Source organism: Scomber japonicus, chromosome 17 (assembly GCF_027409825.1).
Source record: "Scomber japonicus isolate fScoJap1 chromosome 17, fScoJap1.pri, whole genome shotgun sequence".
Lineage (NCBI taxonomy): Eukaryota > Metazoa > Chordata > Actinopteri > Scombriformes > Scombridae > Scomber > Scomber japonicus.
The window spans coordinates 24,695,864-24,706,968 of record NC_070594.1 but is presented as its reverse complement, the minus strand read 5'-3'; positions in this window follow the sequence as shown (position 1 = coordinate 24,706,968).

The window sequence follows — 11,105 nt, the reverse complement described above, 5'->3', positions numbered from 1 at the left end:
GACACCCAAAGATTCACTTACATCCACCACAGCACTACTGACATTATACTGTAAACGTTCACGTGCTTCTGTCCTCTGGAAGACTTTTTGGGGGTCTGCAACTCGGACCAGATATCGAGACAAGCTCCCCCACCCAGAGTCTCATCCCGCCCCGGTTGCCTACACCACACACTATACCTCAATTTTCCCTCCCCCTATCTTACATCCCATCCCTTCCCCCATCCCCACGACCGTCACTTATCCCTTTGACCCTCATCCCCTCATCCCTACCCATTTACCCTCACCCCTCATCCCTACCCCTCAACCCTCACCCCTTCTTCCCTATCCCTCAACCCTTTTTCCTTCCACATAATAAATACTTAAACTCATATCTTAGTTGGCGTGGTCTTTGTTAGTGAACATACATGAGGGGAGCAAAATATTGGAAGAGCTCTTGTATTGGATTGAATTAGATTGCACTGGTGTACCTAATGAAGTGGTCAGTGACTGTACAGTATATTACCAGTATATCATTTGTTAAAGAGGATTATTTAGTAAAAAAGATTTTTTTATGCTGTATTAAACTGTAAAACCAAGACAATACAAACAAAGAGTACAAACATCTGCAAATACAAACAGTTTTCCAACCATTGCCATGATGTGTTGAAAACATTTGAATGTCATTTTCTGTAATGTGAAATGTTGAACTGGGATGAAAAATGTATACAAAAAACATTTATGATTTTTTTTTTATTTAATGACTGAAAAGTCAGACACACACACACACAATGGAGTTAGGTGGTGTGGTGGTAGAGAAGTGCTGGCTGGAGATATCAGGTGCGTCTGAAGACCTGGAGGAATCTTTTCCTCAGAGACTTCCTCTTGGGCTTCTTGGGCTCTTGGGCTGCCATCTGATCCATCTGTCTCTCCAGATCAGACATTCTGTCCATTGATGCAGTGTCAGCAACCTTCTTCTCCTCATGGCCCATGTTGTCTTTGTTGAGAGACTCCAGAAGACAGGACTTTTCCTCCATCCACTGGCGCCTCTCATTCTCGAGGTCCTCCTTCGCCTGGTTCAGTGCTTCCACTAAACCGGCATTTTCGCTCTCCTTCTCGGCCAGGAGATGGGACTTGTGCTGTAAGTCCTCATTTTTCTGGCTCAGGGAAGTTTCCATGTAGAAAGTGTCCTCCATCAGCTGAGCCATTACCATCTCCATCTCTTCAGTCTGGTTCCTCTCAGTCTCCAGAGCCATTTCAAACATCTGCATCTTAAGGGAAGCTTCCTTTTCAATTCCAGTGTGTTTGGCAAGCTCGGCCTGAAGGAACCCCTTCTGGAGGTTTGAGTCATTCTTTTGTACCTGCAGCAATTGTTTTAACTGCTCGACCTCCTCCAGCAGGGCTTCTTTCTCCTTCTCCAGTTTTGCTGTCTGCTCATCCTTCTCTCCTAAAATCCTGTGAAACTCAAGTTCAGGGATCATGAGCAGAGCCTGGTTGGTCTGCTCACAATATTCATCCAAACCCTGTCCTGGACCTGCAGGTTGTTGGTCTGCTGTCTCAGTGAGTTCTTGTTGGTGGACATGAGGAATCAGTTTCTTGATCCACTTGTTCATACCTTTGTTGTTCGTTTTGTTGAAAGTAGTCTCCATCTTGAGATTGACTAGATTAGATTGAATGCACAGATTCAATGTAAGACTGGTGTCAGTATCACACTGCTGGCTGTTTGAAATGTTAAATTCAGATTGTGGAAGGCTATATGAAAGAATGCTTTTTATCAATTATGACATCATCAGTTTTGATGATGTCATAACGGATTAAAAAACATTATGACATCATCACGTTTGATGATGTCATAATGAATAAAAAACATTATGACATCATCACATTTGAAAAAAGCATTCTTTCATATAGCCTTCCACAATCTGAACTTAACATTTCAAACAGCCAGCAGTGTGATACTGACACCAGTCTTACATTGAATCTGTGCATTGAATCGAATCTAGTCAATCTCAAGATGGAGACTACTTTCAACAAAACAAACAACAAAGGTATGAACAAGTGGATCAAGAAACTGATTCCTCATGTCCACCAACAAGAACTCACTGAGACAGCAGACCAACAACCTGCAAGTCCAGGACAGGGTTTGGATGAATATTGTGAGCAGACCAATCAGGCTCTGCTCATGATCCCTGAACTTGAGTTTCACAGGATTTTAGGAGAGAAGGATGAGCAGACAGCAAAACTGGAGAAGGAGAAAGAAGCCCTGCTGGAGGAGGTCGAGCAGTTAAAACTATTGCTGCAGGTACAAAAGAATGACTCAAACCTCCAGATGGGGTTCCTTCAGGCCGAGCTTGCCAAACACACTGGAATCGAAAAGGAAGCTTCCCTTAAGATGCAGATGTTCGAAATGGCTCTGGAGACTGAGAGGAACCAGACTGAAGAGATGGAGATGGTAATGGCTCAGCTGATGGAGGACACTTTCTACATGGAAACTTCCCTGAGCCAGAAAAATGAGGACTTACAGCACAAGTCCCATCTCCTGGCCGAGAAGGAGAGCGAAAATGCCGGTTTAGTGGAAGCACTGAACCAGGCGAAGGAGGACCTCGAGAATGAGAGGCGCCAGTGGATGGAGGAAAAGTCCTGTCTTCTGGAGTCTCTCAACAAAGACAACATGGGCCATGAGGAGAAGAAGGTTGCTGACACTCCATTAATGGACAGAGTGTCTGATCTGGAGAGACAGATGGATCAGATGGCAGCCCAAGAGCCCAATAAGCCCAAGAGGAAGTCTCTGAGGAAAAGATTCCTCCAGCTCTTCAGACGCACCTGATATCTCCAGCCAGCACCTCTCTACCACCACACCACCTAACTCCATTGTGTGTGTGTGTCTGACTTTTCAGTCATTAAATAAAAAAAAAAATCATAAATGTTTTTTGTATACATTTTTCAACCCAGTTCAACATTTCATATTACAAAAAATGACATTCAAATGTTTTCAACACATCATGGCAATGGTTGGAAAACTGTTTGTATTTGCAGATGTTTGTACTCTTTGTTTGTATTGTCTTGGTTTTACAGTTTAATACAGCATAAAAAAATCCTTTTTACTAAATAATCCTCCTTAACAAATGATATACTGGTAATATACAGTCACCGACCACTTCATTAGGTACACCAGTGCAATCTAATTCAATCCAATACAAGAGCTCTTCCAATATTTTGCTCCCCTCATGTATGTTGGTGTGGCCAAAATATCTCACCTCAGTAATAACCATGAAGTAGAATTATCACCTTCTTGACAATGTCAACAAAAACTGAAAATATATAAACTTCAAAGGTAGAATTTATAGCAGAGCTGTTGTATTGGATTGCATTAGATTTCACAGGTGGACTTAATGAAGAGGCCAACCCATCAACAAAAGGTGATTGAAATTTGAGTAGCCTAAATTTTGGAAAGTTATTGGTAAGAATTATATTCCTAAATAATCTCTTAAATTATTTAAAGTTCTGTTTGAGTTTTGAAGTTCATTTTGATATCCCTTCTCAATGATATAAGTTCAACATTAAGCAAAAAAAAAAATCTTCCAAAAAAATGGAATTGTGCACTGCTACACTTTTCTTCTGTTTACTTAAATATACACCAGGGGCCCATTTCAGAAAGCAGGTTCAACAAACTCTGAGTTAAAACCTTAACCCTAGGTTGACCAACTCTGAGCTGTCAAACTCAGAGTTTTCGGTTTCAGAACAGGTGATAACACTTAGTTCAATCAACTCTGAGTCAAGGTAACCCTGAGTGAAGCCCGTGTATGAGGATATAAAAAGCCCTCATCAATGGCACACAGATAACATGATTCACCATTGCAACAAGTGAAAAAAAGGCTCGATCCTCCTACTTCTCCTCGGTGGAGCTGGAAATATTAATGACCGCATATGCAGAAAGTAAGCATATATTTCTAAAAAAAAAAAGCAATACTGTGGCAGCAGCAAAAGAGCGAGAGCTCGCATGGCAGAAAATTGCTGACCAAGTCAATGCGAGAGTATTAATTGGAGAAAAAAAGAAATGTTTTGTCTTGAATGTTCCACTTTTTCAACAATTATATTCCATATGTGTGTTTGTGCGCACAGGTGCAACCCAACAGGCACCAAACGGACTTGGCAGCAGCTAAAGATGAAATATAAAAAAGTAGTTCAAACAGGTAAGGTATAATAAGTACAACCAATTGTGATGTTTAGCCTGCCCTCATTAAACGGCATTCAGTGGCTACATTCCACATGTGATAGATATATTTTCATTCATTAGGGAAACACTGCCAGTATTTAAAATTGTCTATATGAAAGCAACTGTTGCACCCTTAAAAAGACAGGACTCCATCTTCCGTTTAGGCAACTTTATTTTCCCGGTTCTGCATTATTTTTTTATAAGAGTTTTTCAAAAGACTGCAGCCGGAGCTCATACAACAATATCGTATCTGTACCAAAAACAACTACTCAAACTACACGACTGTCGCACACCTACGTGCCGACTCATAACATATACTGTTGTATTACACTCAATGAAATAAAGCATAATAAGCACCAAAATATCTGGATAATGGATAAACCAAACGAAATAAAAATACATTTTCTTGTAACTGCTTGACCTGTTATACCTCTGTGTAGTTTATAATTTCCCAGATATTTCTAGATCGCAACACCACACCTAAATGCCTTTTATACATACAGTAGCCTACAAGTCTCCAAATTTGTGTTTTCTGGATATATTTAAGTTTGACCTCCATTATAGCCAACAGAAAAAAGGCTGAGGCCTGCAAAACAGATGGCGGTCCACCACCACCTCTCACAGAGGCTGAAGAGATGGCCCTCAGTCAGAACACTGGGCGACCCATTGCTGAGGGCATCTCTGGGGGGAGCTCATCGGACCCAGCCACGCCCCAGGACACAGGGGCCTACATAAGAGGTAAGTTATTCAAATGAAAGGCATTTACATTAATCCTTTTTTTAGTGTTCTCTCATTAATGGCCACTCACCCTTTTTCTTGTAGCAGTAGGCTACAGTTCTTTGTAATTGGCTGCTGTTGCTTTCAGATATCAACCTATTATAAGGTGACTCAGAGTTTGAAAAATTGTGATAGGACCTGCACACTATTGTAAGAAAAAAATTAAATAAAATTAGGTGGGGCACTTGTCTGGGTAATCAACCATCTAATCTTCATCTTCTACCAGTTACTGATGGCGTAATCTGCCTCGTGGAGCCTTCTGCCATAACAGACCTCCATGCTGTTGTAAGTATTCAATATTCCACAGATTTGGCATAATGGGTAGAATATAATATATACATTCTGTTTCATTACAGGAGTATGATGAAGACACCTTGTCAGCTGCCACAGAGAGGGAAGATGCAGAGAGGCCTGTTGAGGTTCACACTTTTTTTTTCTTTTTAAAAATAAAAACAACTTTGGTTTCAGTTTGTGTTCCACAATACAACTTGCAACTTGTTTCTCTAACAGAGCAATGCTGGAAATTACAATGAGGAAGAAGGTCCATCAACCTCTACAGCACAGTTTACCTCAGTAAGATGTTGTTCAGCATTGACCCACAACTTACGACATGGCACTGTGAAATTCAACATCATTTATGTTCCTATAGCTCCCTGTGAAACAAATCTACAAGGTATTTTTACAATCACAAATCAACAAATCACAACTAGAGATGGAACATATAAGGCTGCAGATCACCAAGACAAAAATGGAAATACAACTGCTGGACCATCAGTTAAAGGTGGGTGATGTGCCCACATGATTTTTAATTGTTTCAACAAAAAAGGATTAACAACATTGAACATTTGTCCTTCCAGGAAATAAAGAAGATCTCATAAAATGAGAGGCATATTGTCATTCTTTGGGTCAATTAGAAATGATTAACGCATATCATGTCTCAGACTGCTCTTCCATCTCGATCAAGTCTGGTAGGTCTGTGACCTGGAAAAACTACGAACATGTACAGTAGCCGTTTCAATGCCAGTGTCACATTTCGGACAGCCCGACAGACAGTTGCCTTGGAAACATGCTCTGCATCACCGATGTTGTATAAAAAACTGCCGTTGGCAAAAAAACGAAGTGCAATGCAAAGAATTTGCTCAGAACTGAGAGCGTGTCCACGATGTGTCATGTGAACGATGTGAGGGCTGAGAATGTTGTTTAAATAAATAATTGATGTTGCAGAGAAACGGAAACGCTCAAAAAGGTACTCATCAGGAAATGATAACACGTCTAATCGGGGTCTAATAATCCTCTCCCGACGGAGATTTCGGCGGAGTATCTGCGCCTCGACATCAACTGGCTCTTCTAGAAAGGGACACGCCATGTCTGCCACTGCCTTCAGCCTGCAGGCTTCAACTTAAGAGCAGGAGAAACTCAGGGTTAGTTGAAGAAAACCTGCTAGCGAGCAGGTCAGGTTCACAGAGTATGTTGCCAGAGTAACTGACTCAGAGTTAAGCTGAACTGGCTTTGTGAAACCGAAAAACCAGAGTTTCCCTCATCTCAGGGTTAACTAACTCAGAGTTTTCACTAAACCTGCTTTCTGAAACGGGCCCCTGTATGTACAACTCTACCGCTGCGTTTATTTCTCTCATTCTGTTCCTCTCATTCTCTACTTTTTTTTTTTTTTAAAGATTTTGTTGGCATAGACGCCTTTATTTAACAGTAGACCGACAGGAAACATGGGAGTGAGAGGGGGGTGTGACATGCAGCAAAGGACCTCTGATCGGGATTCGCACCGGGTCGGCTATGTATATGGCATGCGCTCTAACCACTCGACCACCTGCGCGCCACATTCTCTACTTTGTTTTGAATTTCTAAACCCCGCCCTCTGCTGCTCGCTTCCACACCTGCGGCCAATTAAAAATAACTCAAACTAAACCCTCCACCCCCCTTTATTATTATTATTATTATTATTATTCCACTGTTTACATTCCAATGCCACTTTATTTTAAGCACAATCATAACTAAACATCTGACAGCTACAGTATTTGAGCATTAGAGCACGAGAGAAGGAAACAAAATACATATGATCTCAATATACTATACACTAAAATTATGTGGAATGTAAGTAATGTCATGTTGATCAAGATAATCACATATTACAGTCAACGTCATGATACATGTTTTCCTTAATGCCTGCTTGCTTCTCAAACGGATTACCTCCTAAATTATCCCTCCTCACAGACTCACTTGAAAATGTATGAGAACGTCATTCATTTGGCATCACATAAATATTTTACTCGGGTTAGTCACTGATGCATAGCTCAGACTATAAATCAAAACTAGTGTGTGTGTGTTTTCACTAAATACCTATGTGCATTATGTATAGTGTGTGTGTTTGTGCGGGCAGGCTTTTAAAATAGAATATTAAAACATTAAACTTGACAGAATGACAGACTGTGCTGCGCAGGGTGTTGTGGATAATTGAAATGCCAAAATCTCAAGATGGCTGCTTCATTCTAACGTGGATTTACTGCTTCCATCACAAGTCATTACTGCTGAAAATATTTTATGAGGAAGCTGTGGGGGAATTCATTTATCTGAGTGAATATTCATTTGATAAATCAGTCATCACGAAATTGACCGAAACAGGGTCCCAACTGAATTTAGTCTGATGCACATAAATAAAAAACAGCCAGCAATGGACAGAATGGATGAATATCACCTGCATCATTTGGTGTCCCGAATTCTACTTAACCAAATGCTTTTCCTGTGTGATAGAAAATGGCATGACAGCTTTTTCTTTTTTTACTTGGTCAGGCTATTTTTTAGTGAAGTGGGCGTACATCGTAATGTAGATCTGTGATTGGTAGATTTCCTAGTTTTATTTAATGCCATAGACTGTTAAGATGAAATACTATAAAGTTGAAGTGTGACATCACCCAATTGTTTACACTGGAGCCTGCTTGAAGCTGAAAGTTGCAGCTTATGGTTGGCACCATCTTTTTCCTTTGGAGCCAGGACCTGTCAGATAAGAAGTGCAGCATGTTGCCTTTAAAAATACTGGAAAAACACACCACTACCTTAGATACTGGGCTAAAATTAACTACTTACAGAAAGCCAAATATTGCAAGACAGGTATCAATCAAGTAACGTTAAACTGAAATATCCCAACAATAGACCAAATTAGTGTTATTCCAGCAGCAGTTATACCCACATGGCAGATATCAAAGCTACTAAGTCATTTTAATGGAGCAATCATTTCTATAATGACCACCATTAGAGGGCCTGATTTAGATTATAATGGCTCATTGAAAAAATGATTGACCTAGTATATCTGTAAAGAACTACTAACTATCATTGGTAAAGTTGGGTATAGATGTTGGGCCTGGCCTCCATCCTATATAGGTTGCCAAAGGGGTAGTCAGTCATCATTGGCTTACCACCAACCCTCATCCCCAATATACCTTCTTCTTTTAATCCAGTGACTGACTGGTGAGTCCCTTAGGTTAAGATTACTTTGTTAAACATGATAAAGGTGTTATATGCAGTTGAGGTCAGGGCTCCGTGAAGACCACTCAACTTCTTCCAGACTCACCTGGAAAAAACCCTATATTTATTGATCTGGTTATGTAAATGGAGGTATGTCATGTTGAAATAGCAAAGAGCTTGCACAAGACTGTACAAGTACATCATTGTATAAAATATTATTGTATGCTGCAGGATTAAGTTTTCCTGTTACTTGAATGAAGGGGTCTAGCAAAACCTTGAAAAACAGCTGTAGCCCAAACATACACAAAAAATACTTTTGGTCCTATAGTGAAGTTTCTGAACCATGACCCCCCTTCTGTCCTTGTGTCTCCTGTACACACTACTGAGGCACATACACACGCAGTAATGCCTCTAATCCTGTTGAGAAGTGAAAATAAATCTCTTTTTGTGGGATGGTAGGATAAACACACACACACACCTACACACACACACCTTCGCAAAGACAGAAAAGAAAGAGGCGAACCAACAAAGAAATAATCAAACAAACAATAATATCCTACTTATAAATGGGAAGAAAAATAATAGAGACAAAGCAAAAGGCACATAAAAGCAGAAGTAATGTGACAGAAGACAGCAGAGTCACACATATACAGTAATCATGCTCATTTCTGAACTTCCATTCCAGCACATTTTATTTCATTTTTCCGAGGGAACACAACAGACCGCTCTTATCAGTTATATGAGTTATATCATCTCCACAGTGCAAGATAACAAAAAGACATACTGAGAGGATGCTGTGATGAATCCTCACAGAGGGAAGTCATCTCTTCAGCCTATTACATGGCATCTTGTTCCAGTGGTCAGAAAGGATTCCTCTTTATTTGACAGAACATAATAAGAAGTTCAATTTGAGATAAGCTGTGACCAGCTTGGTGCTTTAAAAAAAAAAGAAGGACCGGAGCAGCCAACAGGCCTTAAAAATTGTGCTAAATCAAGTCAGTGGGGATTACAGCTCAAGATCCGTGTCATGGGAAAACCTCGACTCTACTTACTAAACTACACTCCAAGTAAAGCAGTTAGAGAGTTTTAAATTGATTTTAGTGTAAAACAATTACAGTGTAAAACAACTGTGAGAAAAGTCTTGCCAAACTCGTGGATGTGATGTGGTCTCCATAACAACGCCCCATCCTCACCCGATGAGCTGTCGTGACATTACAAGCATCCCCTGACATTTCACAGTTTGGGCAAAAGGTCACAAGTCTTGGGCTAAAGAAGAAGAAGTGAAGGAGGAGAAGAGGTCAGAGAGGATTGCGGCTTCTCTTCATCTCAAGCCCTGGAGGCTCTCCATTTTATCGATTGACCCTAATATGTTTGTTAGTTCTTCTACATGCACCTCCTCACTGCACACACACACACACACACACACACACACACACACACACACACACACACACACACACACACACACACACACACACACACACACACACACACACACATTGCCAGTGAGTGGTGGTGACACAAAAAATCAATTTGCACTGCAGATACATTGGAGCGCTGCAGAGTGATGCATTCACCCCACAGCTCCCTGTGACTCTGAAACTGACAGATGCAAGGCTATGCTATAAGATAGTAAAGATATTTTCAGTCTGGACTCATGTTGCACAGCTCAGAGGAGAAGGCTGAATGATTAGAAAACATAAGTCGGTGTATTTGTATCAGTAAAGAAATGAACAAAGAGTTTCAGTTGTCCTGTTTCCCTCTTTTTCTCTTTTTTTCTGTCAAAATTAAAATGATAAATTAAAAATCATCATGTTTTTATAGGTGACTTCAACCAAATTATAGTATTGATTTTTTTTCTCATGCTTGCATCTAAAATCTATATCACAATAAGTTGTGCATATATCTCATAAGTATTTTTTAATACATCAGTAAATGACATGCTCTTTCTTCTTTTTTGGGTTTTGGGCATTATCTTTAGTATACAACAGACCAAAACATGCACCTGTGCACGTGTTTTGCCAAATTGTTCTCTGCTCTTCTTTAATTCCCACTGGATGTGACAACGTCCTGAAGAAGACCCACACTGGTCAAAATGATGTCACGTCCATGCACAACTAAAAGAAGAGAACGAGAGAGAGCAAGAGAACTGAGAACAGTTTTACAAGCAGGTATTTTTTCACTCTTTTGTTAACTGGTACCTCCAAAACTGTACAGTATAAAGGTCCATGAGTGTTTTCCTACTTTTAGTATAGCCTGTTGTGTCAGCGGGTTGCTTTTATGTCTGGTTAGATGTCATGTATTTGTTGTAGCTATTCTCATTTTATTCGTTAAAAATTATGTTAAAATAAAATGATATATTGTCCAATCCTGTTGTTTACCTCTACTGGTATCTTTTGTGGAAGAGACTTTGATTAATCTCTCAAAATCTAGACAAATGAAAGTAAAACTACCTGCATGGCTAGATAATGCAAATGTAAGGGGGGGCAAAGTCATTTTTTTTGTAATTTCAGTGAACTTGCTATAATTGATTGTTGAGGAAGAGAGGGGGAGATGTAAACATAAAAACATAATTTCAAAAGGATTAAAATGCTTCATCCAGTTTGTTTTATCTTTGCAGGCAGCACTGTTCAATCACTTTATATGACTGTCACTTTTGTCG